Source organism: Palaemon carinicauda, chromosome 39, assembly GCF_036898095.1.
Source record: "Palaemon carinicauda isolate YSFRI2023 chromosome 39, ASM3689809v2, whole genome shotgun sequence".
Classification (NCBI taxonomy): domain Eukaryota; kingdom Metazoa; phylum Arthropoda; class Malacostraca; order Decapoda; family Palaemonidae; genus Palaemon; species Palaemon carinicauda.
Window position 1 is genome coordinate 41,345,852 of NC_090763.1, and position 19,032 is coordinate 41,364,883.

General features: G+C 33.9%; 1 protein-coding gene across 14 annotated transcripts in view; it reads left to right on the forward strand.

Annotated features, from left to right (window-relative positions):
• The window catches only part of LOC137631142 (synapse-associated protein of 47 kDa-like), a 717,291-nt gene that overhangs the window by 220,332 nt on the left and 477,927 nt on the right, over nt 1-19,032 (forward strand). The gene's annotated exons all lie outside the window — the stretch shown is intronic.

Consider the following 19,032-nt stretch of genomic DNA (forward strand, 5'->3'; position numbering starts at 1 on the left):
ACTTTCCTTGCTAGACCACTTTTCTTGTTGTAGCCGTAGAGCTTAAAGCATCCTGACTGTAGCTTAGCTAATACTAGTAATGATAATGATATAAGCCAATTGTGTCCTTCAAGAAAGCAAAGACAGTATCACATACTGTAAATCTTCGCCCACATTTACTGCTTGTGTGTTTGTTTTTAGCTTGAAATCGTGTTCCCTGCAAGGAATAGTTCTTGAGAGAAACGGCACAACTGCCATTGCCACATTCATACTTTTAACATCAAAATCGTGGACGAAGAAGCTCCTTGTTACCACCATGCACTGCCTCTTGTGCATGATAGAGGTGAATAGCTTAGTGCTGGTTGGGGGTATGGTAAATAGTTGATGCGCACGCGTAAATATATGAAGCGGGTAATGTTTTGAAAGTATTCTGCACCAGGTGTTCCTCTGACATTCATCAGTTGAAGTAAGAGTGTGTTGCGATCTACTATCGAAGTGCCAAGAAAGTGTTTACGCATTCATGTCTAAATATGATGTTGCCAACGGTTTTATTACTCGTTTTGTTTATCCGGGAGCACAAGAGTACTTTGTAGCTAAAAGAGTAATTTTAAGTTCAAACTATGCACACTTTGCTTAGTGTTGAGCACGATGTCGAATCTTTTTCCATAGTTCAGGACGTGATATTTATTTTTTATATGCCTTTTTTCCGATAGTTTTATTTTTTGTATCACTGTTTTATTGTGTGGTCTTTACTTTTTCGTTCCTTTTCCTTTGTTTTGTTCATTTCTCCGTTGGGCCCTAGAATGTGTAAGACGCTAATTTTCCGTGTAGGGTTATAGTTGGTCATAATAATAATAATAATAATAATGATAATAATAATAATTGGAACTGTTCAATACTGAAGCTAATTTTTTATTTTTCGATATGTCGGGAAGCCTGCGCAAAGCTTTCCATTTTAATGGAACACCCGAGACACTTACATATATTTTTAGCACATTTCTTGGTGTTAAGGTATTGGTAAAATTAGGGTAATTTTGACGATGGACAATAATTACATTGGAAATACTTCTGCAATAATGTTTGTGGCAGATAAGTGATCAGTAACATTTGACTATAACTGAGATTTAATTTTCAGTTGGTTTTTTCATTTCAAAAGTTTTCTTGTTTATTTGTACCGAACATATTCTTATGAAGTACCATTGAGTAGTGAATACGTTTATAGAGCGTCGACATGCTACCACATGCAGTAATGCCTTGTATTATTATTATTATTATTATTATTATTATTATTATTATTATTATTATTATTATTATTATTATTATTATTACTCAGAACTGTACTTATTGTGCTAGTAGGTTGACCAGAGCACCAGCCACCAGTTGAGGTACTACCGCTAGACTGGCTAGAGAGTTATTGGGTCCTTTGACCGGCCAGACAGTATTACATTGGATCCCTCTCTCTGGTTACGGCTATTTTTCCCATGTCTACAATTGTACTGTATAGTCTGGCCACATTCTTCTCTATCATTATAGACCTAACAAAACTGAGGATGCCAAACAATTCTTCTTCGCTCAAGGGGTTAACTACTGCACTGTAATTGTTCAGTGGCCACTTTCCTCTTGGTAAGGGTAGAAGAGTCTCTTTAGTTCAGGTAAGCATCTCTTTTAGAAGAAGGACATAGGAAAATCAAACCTTGTTATCTAGTCTTGGGTAGTTCCATAACCTGTGTACCATGGCCTTCCACTGTCTTGGGGTAGAGTTCTTTTTCTTGAGGGTACACTCGGCGGCACTCCTACTCTGGAGCGACAGCTGCCAGGACGATACTTTTAAAAGCGGCCACTTTTGAGCGATATCTGTAAATGAGAGACTAATATCGGAACGATGCAATTAAGAGTGATATTCTAATTCTATAGTATGACGCGACAAATATTTTCTTAAAAATAGAGGTAGTTTAAGTATATAATTTCTTTTAAAGAAATCATTTAAGAACGAAAGTATTTTGATAATAGCAGGTCGTTTAAAATTAACTACTAAGTTTTAGTTAGACTGTAAATGTTTTACATTTCACTTTTTATGTACTTTCACTAAAATTTCTAATTTAATTTTATAGTTTTTTCTTTCCACCCATTTTGGAATTAGTAGGCTGCCTATATATCGGTGGAAAACTTTTATCTTTTGACTGACATCTGTACTGGAAATACAAAGAACACAAGACTACTATAAACTGGCGGAGCTGTATCTAATGTGGAGGATATTTCACGTGTAAGAGGGGAACATTTCCACCCACGAGATCCGTCAAAGGTTGAGGCCAGGAAACTTTCATTTTCGAGTGATAGAAAAAGTCGTAGCTAACGAAGATTCTCTACGCAAAATCATTCAGGAGACGTACAAACGCTAAGTCAAGAAACAGCTACAAAGGTTGGTTCAGCTAAAGATCTGACAGCTACTATTAATCAACAGAAAGAGAAGACGTGTTCACCTCTTACCTCCAGTACCATGTTCCAAAAATAAATGTGTCCTACCATTAGAATATACAGTTACTTCTTCAGGGGAACAGTTTCTTCTGTTTGAAAACGAAGACGGGATTGTGATTTTTGGGACAAAACTTATTAATGGCTTGATACTAACTGGTTTATTGATGAGACCTTTGGAGTGTGTCCAGCTACCTTTTACCAGCTTTTTACATTTAATGTGTTAGTCCAAGAGACTATTTTACCCTGCTTATATGGGTAATTGGCAAGCAAGTCTCAGGATACTTACCGTAGATATATTCCAAAAATGAAACGATATGCCACGTTTAGACCTCCTCTGATTTTTTTTCTTATAACCTCGAAATAAACATTTATATTTTTTATTTTTGTTAGTAAATTTAAAATTTTTTAACTAAACATTTTAGTCTGTTTTTTAGATTAATTTTTCCTGTTTTTCCTTCACGTTGGTATTTTTTTTTTTTTTTTTTAAGATTTATTTTATAAATTTGTCGCTTCACAATAATCGCTCTAACATTATATCACTTAAATAAGCAATTGCTAAAAAAGAAATGGCAAATAAAAGCTCTCTAGAGAATGGCTTGGACACTCGGCACATTAGTCATCTTTATTCCCTTTCCCTTGTTTTTTTTTCTAAGTTTTTATAGTTAGTATATGAAAGATCTACTTTAATGCTGTTATTGTTCTTAAAATACTTTTATTTTTATTGTTTATTACTTCTCTTGTAGTTTATTTATTAACGAATTTCCTTTCCTCACCCAGCTATTTTCTCTGTTGGAGCTCTTGGGCTTGTAGCAGCCTGCTTTTCCAATTAGGGTTGTAACTTAGCAAATAATAATAATAATATGATGATGATGATGATGATGATGATAATAACAACAACTAGCTATTAAGCCCATGAACTTCTCACACAAGACTACACATATAACAACAGTCCTTTTTAGATAAAGGAATGAAGACTTCCAAGAAGATTGTGAAAATAAATCCAAACACAACTTTCGATGGTGGAGATGTATGAGGGTAACTTCATTCCTCCTTATCTTTTTCTTTAGTTCTCTATTCGTTCGCTTCACAACCAATCGATTGCTTCTTTATCCTGCTGAATTGGCAATCCTGGAGCTATTGTTATCTTTTACGATGTGTTGGTGCTATGTTGACAAGTTTTCTGAGCAATTTTAGAGTTTTAGTCTATATATATATATATATATATATATATATATATATATATATATATATATATATATATATATATATATATATTATGGAGCTGGTTTAGTATAGAGTAAATAAGTTAATCAGGAATTTTATTCATGTTTTCATATGTACATTGAAGAGGTGAATAGCCACCTCTTAAGATGAGTTCCTCTCATGTAGGTATAAGTTTATGTAAATTATGTAAGACTTTTGTCATTAATTTCATTGTATTCTTCATTCAAGTCAGTATATATAAATTTACGTTATTTTGAAGAATTAATTTTTTATTTCACATATTTTGTTACGAAGTCTTATGTAGACTGTTAAGAATGTTATATGATCCATACCAGATACGAACAAGGGCTTATGTAAATATTTTTTGTATTTTTATGGGGGTATTGCATCAAGTTTCTGAGAAAATATGTAATTCTTATATGTGCCACACGCTTTGGAATGTACTTGAAAACCCTAGTGTTAAATCTTATCTTTTTTTTTTTTTTCATTTTGAGGACAAAGGGTGGGCGAAGCTAGCTGTGAGAGAGCCGTCTCATTGTGCATTGGTATATGTCCGAAAATGCAATCCTTGGCAATCCTTACTGCCTTAGGTCTACCCCCAAGATTCCAGATCTCGGTCCTAGAATCTTCTGGAAGTAGTTAAATCATATATAGGAGCCCCAGGGCTGCATAGGAGCAGAAGAAAAACAGCCGTCCTGTGAAAGAGCCAAAGTGCATCCCTCACTCTCTCTCAGTACTTATAGTGTGTCCTCTCCAAAGTGATTCTGTGCCCCAATGTAAATCCTGTGCTGAAACGATACAAAAGAAATTGAAGGTGATTCTAATTTTATTTTGTTGTGGTGAGTTTTGGCATTGTGTAAATTTTTGTAATTGGCCCTGTGCAAGTAAATACACGAAGTTGGTAAGTTTATCAGTTACTTTATGTAAGTTCAAGAGTTTAAGCATTAGAGTGTAATTATTTCTTTTGTCTTAGTCTAAGATTTTATTCAAATTTAGTATTTCAAGTCAAGTGATTATATAATTTTCAGAGTGTAATTATTTCTTTTGTCTTAGTCTAAGGGTTTATTCAGATTTAACATTTCAAGTCAAGTGATTATATAATTTTCGGAGTGTAATTATTTCTTTTGTCATAGTCTAAAGGTTTATTCAGATTTAATATTTCAAGTTAAGTGATTATATAATTTTCAGAGCATAACATTTTTTGTCTTAATCTAAGTTTTGTTCAGACTTGATATTTTGAGTGATTTATTTTTTATGTAAATTCTTTCACAGTGTTGTAATTTTTATAAAGTATATTTATTTTTGTAAAGACGGTGGTAAGAACAGCAATGCTGTATGGAACGGAAACAGCAAGCATGAGGAAGACAGAGGGGAAGAAGATGGATGTGGCAGAAATGAGAATGTTTAGGTGGATGTCTGGGGTGACAAGAGAGGCTCGAATAAGAAATGACTACATAATGGGGTCTACAAAGGTGGTGGAAATATCAAAGAAAGTGCAGGAAGGGAGGCTGAGGTGGTATGGACACCTGATGAGGAGAGATGAGGTCCACGTTGGGAGACATACTATGAAGATGGAGGTTCAAGGATGAAGAAGAAGGAGACCAAGAAAGAGGTGGAGGGACTGTGTAAGAGGGGACTTACAGGAGAAGGCAATTGATGAGGCAGAAGTGCAGAATAGAAAAAGATGGAAACGGCTCATCCGCAACCGCGACCCCATATAAAAATGGGAACCAACTGGGAAGAAGAAAGAGAAAGAGTGTATTATTATAAAAAACAGTGTTTATTTCATGCTCGCTCGTATCCTGTTAATGAATCATAGTAAGAGGTGGTTTTGAATAATTCTTAGTAATAATTACCCAGTTTTGTTTTGAGAGTACTTAAGAGACCTTTGGATATTCATTGTTTTGTATATTGCTGTCTTGGATTTATATAATTATGTCAGAGTTCGGGTATTAGTATTTCCAAGTGTATCAGATTTAATGCAAAAACAAATAGGTGAGTTTGAAACACGAGAGGTTGTATATCTTGCCTGCCGAAATACATATAATATATGTTTGGTTTCCAGACACAGAACCATAGTCATAGTATATATATATATATATATATATATATATATATATATATATATATATATATATATATATATATATATATATATATATGTATCCAAAGTTTGACCATGATAAATATATTTCATAGTAAAACCTGCGCAACATATGATAAGCAACATAACTTTAACAGGGACGATTGCACTAACTAGCACCATGAACGGGTCTAAAGAACAATTAAGACAACAAAAAACAAAGCAATCTTGAAAACATCAAAGAGGAGGGGCTGCAACACTAATTCGTGAAATCATCATCATCATGTCCTCCTACGCCTATTGACTCAAAGGGCCTCGGTTAGATTTCGCCAGTCGTCTCTATCTTAAGCTTTTAATTCAATACTTCTCCATTCATCATCTACTTTGCTCTTCATAGTCCTCATCCATGTAGGCCTGGGTCTTCCAACTCTTCTAGTGCCTTGTGGAGCCCAGCTGAACGTTTTGTGAATTAATCTGTCTCGGGGAGTGCGAAGAGCATACCCAAACCATCTCCATCTACCCCTCATCATGATCTCATCCACATATGGTACTCGAGTAATCTCTCCTATAGTTTCATTTCTAATCCTGTCCTGCCATTTAACTCCCAATATCCTTCTTAGGGCTTTGTTCTCAAATCTACAAAATCTGTTGGATATTGTTTCATTGTTATACCCTGACTTATGTCCATAGAGTAACACCGATCTCACTAAATTGATTTATGTAGTATGATTTTTGGATGTAATTTGCTTTTACTAAACTCTAATTCTAAAGACACTGTATTGGAAATCATAGTTCCTAAATACTTGGAGATCATAGTTTCTAAATACTAATTCGTGAAATATCTGTCAAAATAGAAAAAAAAATTGAATTAGCAAAATAATGTTGATAAATTATGTTATTTTTCAAGTAATCGCGTAATTTAGATAAAATCCTCCCTATTTTTCTAATATTTTATTCTCTTAATACTGATGTTATAGATGATCTCCCTGCTAACAGTGTATCTTACTATATCCTTATACATATATAAGAATTCATTTGTACACATGAGTTATATATATATGTATATATATATATATATATATATATATATATATATATATATATATATATATATATATATATATATATATATATATATATATATATATATATATATATATATATATATATATATATATATATATATATATATGTATGTATATATATTTGAGAAGTAATGAAATAAAACTATAAAATAATAAGATCAGTAACGACGTTAAAATAGAGCTTATATATAAACTATGAAAAGAAACATGTCAAACCTGTTCAGCATGAAAAAAATCACTGCAAGTTTGAACATCTAAATTTCCACATATTCAACTGCCTAATTAGGAAGCTCATTCCACAATCTGGTTTAGGCTGGAATAAAATTTCTAGAATAATGTGTAGTATTAAGTCTTATGATGGAGAACGCAAGACAGAATTTACTGCATATCTGGTACAGTCTGGGAAGACCTGAAACCAGTGGATAACCAGTATTATGAAAAATATTTGGCAACATGCATGTAATACTACTTTAACTGAACGACGGTGCCAGAGATTAATATCCAGACCAGGAAAAGTGAATTTGATAGACCGCAAGTTTTTGTCCAAGAAATTTAAGATGAAAGCCAGAAGCTGAAGATCAGACAGTAGAACAATAATCGAAACAAGGTAGAATGAAAGAGTGAGAACATTTGCTTTTTTACCACGTACTATTAAAGTTTGGTTGCTATTCCCATGCAATGTCCAATGAATCTTAAGATATTTTATATTTTTTTATTCATTACTTCTCATTTATAGTTTTTTTTCTATTTCCTTATTTCCTTTCATTGTTGGGTATTTTCCCCGTCGGAGGCTTTTGGGCTTGTAGCAGCCTGCTTTTCTAAACAATAAAAGTAGTGATTATGTGTAATCAAGCATCTGTTGCTTGTTTTTAAAAGGCCCATATATATAGAATTATAACAATATTTAGTCAAAATTACCTTGAATCTGGGTTAAATGCTGTAAACAATTGCCTCCTCTGAAATGGTTGTCTGGTTTTATAAATTTGTTCATAGTGGTGTGGTTATTCGCCGGGTGGTAATATCTTTTATGTCTTTTTATATCTTGTTAATATCTGGCCATTTTGTATGGTAGGCATTAAATTTACCTTAGCCCATGGAAAATAATGATGGTCTAATTCAGGTTTGGCTTAAATGCATAAATATAAGGGAAATTTTTTTCGTTAGATCGAAAATGTAAGAAAAAATTTGTTTTTGGCTAGAACTGGTATCCTTTAACACTGTGATTCTTAAACTGGGGGGCGTGCTCCCTAGGGGGATGGCAGGAGCTTCCAAGGGGGAGAAAAAGCAAGGCTGCTAGATGTGGCAAGTGATTTCCGATGCGCATTGAGCCAAACACCACTAAATATTCCCCGACTTGTTGGTCAAAAGAGCTAATATCACCCATCCCACTGATGACTAGCACAAAGTCAAAACGGCCTCTGGCTATAATCCCCTTTTTCTATATTATTACAAGAAGTTAAGATATTATTATTATTATTATTATAATTAGTATTATTATTAGTAGTAGTAGTATTGTTATTATTATTATTATTATTATTATTATTATTATTATTATTATTATTATTATTACTAGTTAAGCTACAACCCTAGTTGGAAAATTAAGATGCTTTATGGCCAAGGGCTCCAATAGGGAAAAATAGCCCAGTGAAGAAAGGAAATAAGGAAATAAACGATATAAGAAGTAATGCATAATTAGAATAAGTTAATTTAAAAACATTAACAACATGAAAACCGCTACTTCATATATAAACTATAAAAAGACTTATGTTAGCCTGTTTAACATAAAAACATTTTCTGCAATTTGAACTTGTTAAGTTCTACTGTTTCAACTACCCGATTAGGAAGACCATTCCACAACTTGGTCACAGCTGGAATAAAACTTCTAGAGTACTGTCTAGTATTGAGCCTCATGATGGAGAAGACCTTACTATTAGAATTAACTGCATGCCTAGTATTACTAACATGATGGAACTGTCCGGGAAGATCTGAATGTAAAGAATGGTCAGAATTATAAAAAGGTCTCATGCAACATGCATAATGAAATCATTGAACGACAGTGCCAGAGATTAATATCTGGATCCAGACTAAGAAATTCAATAGACCGTAAGTTCCTGTCTAACAAATTAAGATGAGAATCAGCTGCTGAAGACAAGACAGGAGAACATTACTCGAAACAAGGTAGAATGAAAGAGTTAAAACACTTCTTCAGATTAGATTGATCACCAAAAATCTTAAAAGACTTTCTCAATAAGCCAATTTTTTTGTGCAATTCAAGAAAAGACAGACCTAATGTCTCCCAAAAGTAAATTTACTGTCGAGCATCACACCTAAAATTTTAAAAGTCATATAAAGTTAGAGAAACATTATCAATGCTGAGATACGGAGGTTGAGGAACCACGGTCCTTAACTTACTTACAATCATACTTTGAGTTTTGTTAGGATTCAACTTCATACACCATAATTTACAGCATGCACTGATTTTAGCTAGATCTCTATTAAGCGACTCAGCCACCCCAGATCTACATTGAGATGATGGAATTGATGCAAAGAGAGTAGCATCATTGACATATGCAACAAGCTTGTTTTGTAGGCCAAACCACAATTCATGTGTACATAATATGAAAAGTAATGGGCCAAGAACACTACCCTGAGGAACACCAGATATCACATTCCTATACTCACTATGGTGCCCATCAACAACTCTTTGCGATCTATTACTTGAAAATTCAATAATGATGCTAAGAAACGACCCACCCACTGCCAACTGTTTGAGTTTGAAAACAAGGGCCTCATGATAACACGGTCAAAGGCAGCACTAAAACAAAGGCTAATCCTACAAATTTCCTGACCACAATCAAGGGATTTCTGTACTTTATTGGAGATTGCGAGAAGGGTATCACATGCTTCAAGTCCTTTACGAAAACCAAATTGCAAACTAGGGATCAGATGATTACCTTCAGCAAACCTTTTAAGACGTTTTGCCAAAAGACGTTCAAAAACTTTAGATATATGGGAGTTATGGAAATTGGGCGGTAATCAGTTGGACTTGGGCTACCACAAACACATTTCCATTAAATAGTGGAGTAACATTACCAATACTCCAACATGTGCTAAAAGCTCCTCTTCTTGCTAACTTGAGCAAAATGACTGATAACTTTGGAGCTAAGAAATCTGTAGTCTTTATAAAAAAAACAAAGGAAAAATACCATTTGGGTCTACATCTCCATAAGCATCAAGGTCCATCACGAGAGCTTTAATTTCATGAGTGCAAAAAGCTAGACTATTTAGTTTAGCCTCAGGAAAACAGGAATGAGGAAGTTCGAGTTTCTCATTACTCTGCTTACTGTTAAACACATCAGCCAAAAGGGTTGTCTTTTCCTTTAGACAGTGAGTGACTGAGCCATCTGGTTCATGTAAAGGAGGAACTGTTGCATGTACATCAAAGAGTACAGATTTTAGGATAGTCCACCACTTATGCTCCTGGGATTTACCAATAAGGGTTTCTTTTATGGTTAAATTGTATTCCTTTTTTATTTGAAGCATAGACTTTCTGAGCAAAAGCTCTTAAGCTGAGTATAGTAAGAAGGAAAATAAAAATATAGTAATTATGTCTTGTTTCCCAATACTACATAAGTATGGATAAATAAATTACTAAGGGGGATGTGGGGACTCACGAATTACTGGAAACACCCGGATTTACTGGAACCCCCAGGTAAATACTGGAATCCCCTTGAAAATTACCGAAATCCCCTACAATATCATTGCAAACCCTTAGAAATCGATAAATATGTTTTTATTAATTTACATTATTTTTTAGTAAATTAATGAAATAAAATGTGTATTTTAAAGCACTTTTCTATATACCTTTTACACAATATATAAAAGGGTACAGAACCTAACAAACCCACCTAACCCAACCTAGTAGTTCCCAGGTCACAACCCCTAGTCGGGGGCAAGCCCCCGGACTCCCTACCCAGGTCACAACCCCTAGCCAAAGTTCAACCTGCAAATATATAAAATAAATATAAATGTTAAAAACATAAAAATAACGTATTTTAATAAAAAATCATATTTATCGATTTTTAAGGGGATTTCGGTAATTTCAAGGGGATTCCAGTATTTACCTGAGGATTCCAGCAAATACGGGGGATTCCAGTAATTTAAGGTACCGGGGGATGTGTAATATTTTTTTCTATGTGGTCATGATCCACGAATGATTGTATTAAGAATAAAAAATTATTTATTTGTGCAGTAATTAGTATTTTTTTTCTAGTATTTTCTATCAATGTAATGATTGTAATCTGTGAAATGCTGAAACAGTTTGAAAAAAGATTAAAATTTTCTTTAATCATATATATGTTTTACCCATTTTCTATGATTTTTTTTTATTGAAATGTAGTACAGTGCATTCCCATAAAAATCCACAGCAATGAAATAAAAATCTACCATTCATCCATATACTCACATAACTAATGACGTATATTAGTATACAAAAGGCAACATATTGTTTATAAAAAACTTTATACAGTACTTCCTAGTTTGGCAAAAATTTCAAGAATGGGAAGGGGGGCATGGGATCTATGCTTAGTGCATAATGGCCCCCCTTAAGGCTAAAAAGTTTAAGAACCACTGCTTTAACATATCTTGCCATGATAATTTGATAAAATCCCAAAATTATAACTTCGTCCTTGGTGGAAATCTTCCTTTCTCGTAATATTCCACATTTATGGGGGAGTAGAATAGCCCTCTGAGTGCAAATGGATATGTGTAAAAAGCTCTCTCTGACCTATACATAGCAGGTGTTTTGGCTGATAGTTTATATCGAGGGGGAAATGTGTTACTTCCTTTGTAACATATGGCTATACTCTTTCCTCTTTCACCAGGTATATAAAATCTTTGGTTTAAATGAGTTCAAGTGAGAACTTATAGAAATATTTCAGACTTATAAGGGTGTGTTGACCATCGGTTTCCAAATACCACGTTACATATGAAAGTGGTTATTCAATGTGCTGAAATTTATTTAGATGTAATAACAAAAATGCTGATTGACAGACAAAGTTAGTAAGTACTGTAGTTCTTGTCATTAATTGCAGTGACAGTGAGGTATAATGAATCCTGGTGTTCTGATATTCCTTTCTTTCGTGGTCTTATCACACTCGGGAGATATTTTTGTAATTTTTAGTTTGAAATTACTTGGATATCGGTTTGATTGGAAGTTTTCGTCAGTTATAATAGTGGACCAGTAATGAAGAAATGCTAACATTACAACCTTGGTCATTCAGTTCTGTGCAAACTTTACACTGCGAAAATAAGCCTGACTTTGTTGAGTGATGTTACTGTGGTTCTGCAGGCTCCCCCCCCCCCTCATTCATGTTATTCTTTTGAATTGTAAAGTGATGAAGTTGAGAATTCATTGGTTCAAGGTAAGATTTTTATTCTGTGATTCATACTGTAAATACATTTTATGGTTACAGTATTATTTATGAAACTATCTATTTTATCGATTGGATTTGGTGCGCGTATTAGGATGGAACACCTTGACAGAGTTCATTTCTGATTGAGTATTCAGGTGTTCATGAATCACTAAATTATTCATGTGAATGAATGTTCAATCAAGGAGGCGTTTAAAATTGCTCATATAACTTTTTTTTCTTTTATTAGGAAATATACTTTAACAATTCTTAAAACTTAGACAGAGTTGCCTTTATGCTTGAGTAGTCATTTAAATTAAGTTTTGCCATAACCATGAATTTACCGTGAAAGTTGGTTTTTCCACAAACTTTCTATTTGTCAGTGGGATGCGAACGTGATATGGTATTATTCTCATTTTACGTTGTTGTTTCGACGCACTTGTAGTTCGTCCTTTGTTGACACCGTGGCCTTACCCGTTGTCATTTCTTTGTTCCAAACGTCACAAGCTGGTACCCTGGTATCAGCATCACATGTTGATTCTCTTAGCACCTGCACAGTCGGATGCATATACTCTTGGAAATCCCGCATCATATGGTGGCAACCATGGCACCTCGCGTTAAACAGCCGTACCTTTGACATCACTTGTCTTATGTTTATGCCCATGGTATTTTACCCTTTCCGTCGGTAACCTTGTTTCCAAATACCTTATGATGTTACCTTTGTGGTCTCGCGTCATATGCTAGTAGCCTGGTATTTCACAAGGTATGTTAGTACTCCTGACATCACACATCATCTGCTAGTAATATTGATTTCATAAATCATATTTTGGTACCCTTGTTTTCACACAGCAAATATCTTAAACCTTGACTTTAAACATCGCAAGTTTGTATTTTTCGTATCGTATAGTGTGGCCTACGTAACTATGACTCACAGCCAGGTATGGGTTTTTGAGCGTAGTTTAACGATTTGGAAGCTATTGACCTTTTGCTGTGTATCTTTCTATAGATTAATGAATTTAGGCATTGACTATTAGCGACGAAACAGTAGACTGATATTCATTTTTTTCTTTGTGTAATAACTAAGAGATGTAGCCTAGTTGGAAAAACAGTTTATGAATTTTAGAAGTGTCGATAAACCAAAAGAAATTGCTTATAAATCTTGGAAGAGTCGATGAACCCCAACTTTTCTGATGGGTGAGATTAGTTTTTTAACGAAAATAGAAAGAGAATTGCTCCATTTTGAAATGAGAAGTAGGTGTTATTGAAATGGTTCTTCTTTGTCTCGATCGTCCTTTAGGAAGATCAGTGTACAGGTATACATGCCCTTGACTACCATGTGTTTATCTGGAGGCAAGGTTACAAGTGAAATTAAATATGCTTCATGTTTCTATAACCAAGGTAGACAGAAAACGCATGGGATATTGTTGTGGATAACAGAGCCCAATGTCAGTAGCCACACATTCTATTTGCATGGATTTCGTCCACAAAAGTAGGTTAATAAACATGTGTTGATCTTTACAGCTTTCTTCCTCTTTCGTTGTTGCCGGTCTACTATTATTGGATATTTTATATTCTTTAAGTCTATTTTGTTTATATTCTTCCAGAAAAGGAATGATTAAGGAGAAAAGTAGAATAAAGATTTAACTGTCACAAGGCCCATGTCGTTTTAATTTGAATTAGAAAGTACTTTGTATCTTTGGTATTTATCTTATTATAGAAGCTGCCATTTAAGTGACTTAATAAAGACCTAGACAGAGATGTAGGGCGTCCTTGTTTACCTCCTATGTTTGGTTGTTCAACACCGCTATAGAATAGAAGAGTCCACCTTCTATTTCAGTTCCTAAAAAAAGTCGTATGGTTCGTTGTTATAAAACTGTAAATATTAATTTTTTTTGGGTTATATTTTTTTCAGGATTAGAGGATTATTCTTTTTTTTAGGATACTCTTATTTGTATTAAGTCTTGTTAAGTTTGTTGATTAATGAAGAAAACTCGCACCATTCCTTGTTTTAAAGTCTCTTATAAACGGCATAGGAAAGGGACATGTATTGTCCTAGAGATCGGCAATATATATATATATATATATATACATATACATATATATATATATATATATACATACATACATACATATATATATATATATATATACATACACATACATACATATACATATATATATATATATATATATACATATACATATATATATGTATATGTATATATATATATATATATATATACTGTATAGATACTCATGCATACAAATATATATGTATATATATATATATATATATATATTATATATATATATATATATATATATATATATATGATAAGCGCCCAAGCCCTTTCCACCCAAGCTAATCCCAAGGAAGGTAAGGCAATGGCTGCTGAGGACTCAGAAGGTTGACCTATAGGCTTCTCATCTCCATCCCTAGCTAACAGGATTGGTGGGTTTGCAGACCGCCACTGAAACATAGACTCGCTCAAAGTATACGTGTTCACATTGTTTCCCAATGAATATTAATTTTGGACGTTAACCGTCTCTCTCTCTCTCTCTCTCTCTCTCTCTCTCTCTCTCTCTCAAGCCTTAGAACAGACAGAAAAAGAGCAACATGGACACGAGAGCAAACTAAAGTAGAGGATATCAAACAATAAGTAAGAAAAAGAAATGGACATGGTCAGGACATATGATAAAAAGATGAGATAACAGATGGACATTAAGAATAACAGAAATGATCCATAGAGATTGCAAAAGATGCAGGGGAAGGAAGAAAAGACCATGAAGTAAGAGAGTTTGCAGGTTTGGACTGGCATAGAAAGACCACAAACAGACGCAAGTGTAAGGATATATCTGAGGACTTTATATGGCAGTGGACTAGTAACGGTTGATGATCATGATATATACAGGTATATATATATATATATATGTGTGTGTGTATATATATATATATATATATATGGTGCAAATGAGTACAATGTCGTACTTCCTTGTTATATTGGAAAGGTTCCACAATGATGTAAGACGTGTACAAAAACTAGGTGTATTTTTGTAGATTATACAAAGAACTTTTAGAGCTTTCGTCCATCATCTGTAGAATTGGTAGACGTCTTACATTATTGTGGAACCCTTTCAACACACGCACACACAGACACACACACACACACACATATATATATATATATATATATATTTATATATATATATATATATATATATATATTTATATATACAAACACACAAATTAATTCAATAAAGGTTCTCTTGTTTCATAGTCATATACCATAACTTAGCTGTGTCGTTTCTGGTAAAGAATTGCGCAGTACTAAACCCATGGAAGGTAAAGACGATTGCGAAGTTCTTCGTTGAAGTAAAGTTTGTGTTAGACGGTCATACACAATCTTTTGAGGATAATATCTATTACGATTATCATTATTTATAAAAGAGGAAACCTCAAGCAGCTGACCCACGCGATATGACTAATTTCCTACAAGGGAAGAGCAAAGGAACTGTGATGCATGAGGTTCGTATTTGTCTTATTGACTCGTCCTTGGAGTTATGTAAAACTGTAAACAGCTGGGTTATGATTAGAACATGTTTTCAGAGTAACTCGTAAATATTAATAAAAATCCATGGATGAAGATAACACGTAAGGGAAAATCTTGCCGTTGTTAGCTATTATGGAACAATATCCTAATGACGTTTTATAGCATGAGTTAAGAGATTAGTGTCCTCATATATATATATATATATATATATATAGTTAGTTAGTCGAAGCTATCCTAAAAAAACTAAAGAGATGGAAAGCCCCTGGATACGATGGAATAACTGCCGAAATGATACTGGCCGAAAATGAAGTGACTCCCAGACTACTTAAAAGATTATTTTGTAGAATGTGGCATGAAGAGGCAAAACCAGATGAATGGGCGTTAGAAGTGTTGGTGAAAATAGCTAAAAAGGGAGACCTGACTGATTGCAATAATTACAGAGGCATAACACTTACGTCAGTTGTTATGAAAATATATAGTATGCTTCTTCTTAAGAGACTGTAGAGAAAGGTTGATGAAAAGCTGAGAGATAAACAAGCAGAATTTAGAAAATGTAGAAGTTGCACTGACCAAATTTCCATTTTGAGACATGTACAGCTATGCGTAGAATATAGAAATCCCCTGTTGATGATATTTGTGGACTATGAAAAAAGCCTTTGATAGTGCGCACCGGCTAATTTTGTGGAGAATCCTGCGTTATTATGGAATTCCTCTTATATATGTAAGTTTGATTAAGTCTGTTCATGAGCATAGCAAGTGCAAAGTTAATGTTAATGGGGTCTTATCAAGTGAGTTTCAGTCAACAGCAGAGTATTCCAAGCGAATGTGTTGTCACCTATGTTATTTATCCTCCTCATGGACTTTGTAATGTGTAGAACAGTCAGAGATGGTGGAGAAGTATTGGACTAGATTGGTGATAGGAATTTAGCCGAGCTAGAGTATGCTGATGATGATGTCCTTGTTAACAGAACACCACAGGTTTTGTAATGCTTGCTTACCAGAATGCATGAAATAGCACACGAGGTTGGGCTGAAGATAAATAGAAGAAAGAGATGTTGAGAACGGAGTATGCAATGGAAAATGAAATATCATTGGAAGAAGAAAGGATTAATGAGGCAGAATCATTTAGGTATCTAGGAACAATGATCTCCAATACAGGGTCTTAAGAATTATAGTTTAGTGAACAATTGAAAAAAGAAAATCAGACAATGGCTAGGTTAAGTAAAATTTTGAAAATCAAATTGCCTAAAAGTTCATATAAAAATCTGGCTATATATCAGTTTAGTGAGATCGGTGTTACTCTATGGACATGAGTCATGGTATGACAATGAAACTATCTCCAATAGCTTTAGTAGATTTGAAAATAAGATCTCGGAAGGATATTGGGAGTTGAATGAAAGGACAGGATTAGAAATGAAACTATGAGAGATTACTCGAGTACCTTATGTGGATGAGATATGATGAGGGGTAGATTGAGATGGTTTGGCATGCGCTCCGCACTCCATAAGAGAGATTAGTTCACCAAGGGTTTAGATGGGCTCCAAAACACTAGAAGATTTGGAAAACCCAGGTCTACATGGCTTAGGACTATAAAGCGTGATGCAGGAGATGATGAATGGAGAAGTGTTGAATTAAAAGCTCAAGACAGAGACGACTGGCGAAATCTAACCAAGGCCCTTTGCGTCAATAGGCGTAGGATATATATATATATATATATATATACACACAAACATATATATATATATATATATATAATATATATGTATATGTATATATCAATGCTGTGCATGTGTTGAAGGTCATTTAGTATTATATCGTGTAAACTCTTATGTTCCGATGCCACATTTAACTGTAGGCACGGGGAATATATATATATATATATATATACTTGCTGTGCAAGGGATAAAAGTCTTATAATAAAGAGTAAAACCGTATGTTCTGATGACATATTTAATCACAGGCACGGGATATATATATATATATATATATATATATGTGTGTGTAGATATATATGTAGATATATATATGTGTGTGTAGATATATATGTAGATATATATATGTAGATATTTATATATATATATATATATATATGGGATTTGTTTTCTAGACCACGGTCTCCATATACTGCCAAATTATATAAAGCTATTGTTTTCCGCTACTACTTTTCATAATTTAAAACAATTTGCCATGTGGGAAACTAAGTTATAATTATATAAAAAAAAAACTATAGAATTATAAAAAAAACTTAGCCTGGTTTCATCACGAAACGACCTGAAACTGACATCGTCAACATAGGCAACCAAACAGAAGTTCGTCACGATAGCGTACATTTGATATATATTCAAAATATATACTATGTTAAAAATGGAGTAATTACTGAAAAGTGTCACTATTTGTGAATTGTATATTTTATGGGGAAATTTTGAGTAATTACTCCATTTTCAAGAAGAGAAATAAGGTAGAATAGTGTGAAGAAGAGAAATAGGTAGAATAGTGTGAAGAAGAGAAATAAGGTAGAAAATTGTGTCCGAGTGGACCTTCAAGCAAGAGAACTGTATCTCAAGACAGTGGAAAACCGTGATACAGAGGCTATGGCTCTACCCAAGACTAGAGAACAATGGTTTGATTTTGCTGCATCCTTCGCCTAGAGGAGTTGCTTCCCAAAGCTAAAGAGTGTCTTCTATCCTTGCCAAGAGGAAAATAGCCTCTGAACAATTACAGTGCATATATATATATGTATATATACATACATATACACATATACATATATATATATATATATATATATATATATATATATATAATGTGTGTGTGTGTGTGTGTGTGTGTGAGGCCTTTTGCGTCAGTAGGCGATTCATTTTCCTTTTGCCTACACATACACCGAGTAATCTGGTCTATTCTTTACAGATTCTTTTTTGTCTTCATGCACCTGACAACACTGAGATTACCAAAGGGGTTGACTACTGCGCTGTAATTGTTTAGTGGCCACTTTCCTCTTGGTCATGGTCGAAGAGACTCTTTAGCTATGGTAAGCAGCTCTTCTGGGAGACGGACACTCCAAAATCAAACCATTGTTCTCTAGTCTTGGGTAGTGCCATAGCCTCTCTACCATGGTCTTCCACTGTCTTGGGTTAGAGTTCTTTTACTTGAGGGTACAATCGGAAACACTAGTCTATTTTATTTTTCTTCCTCTTGTTCCGTTAAAGTTTTTATAGTTTATATAG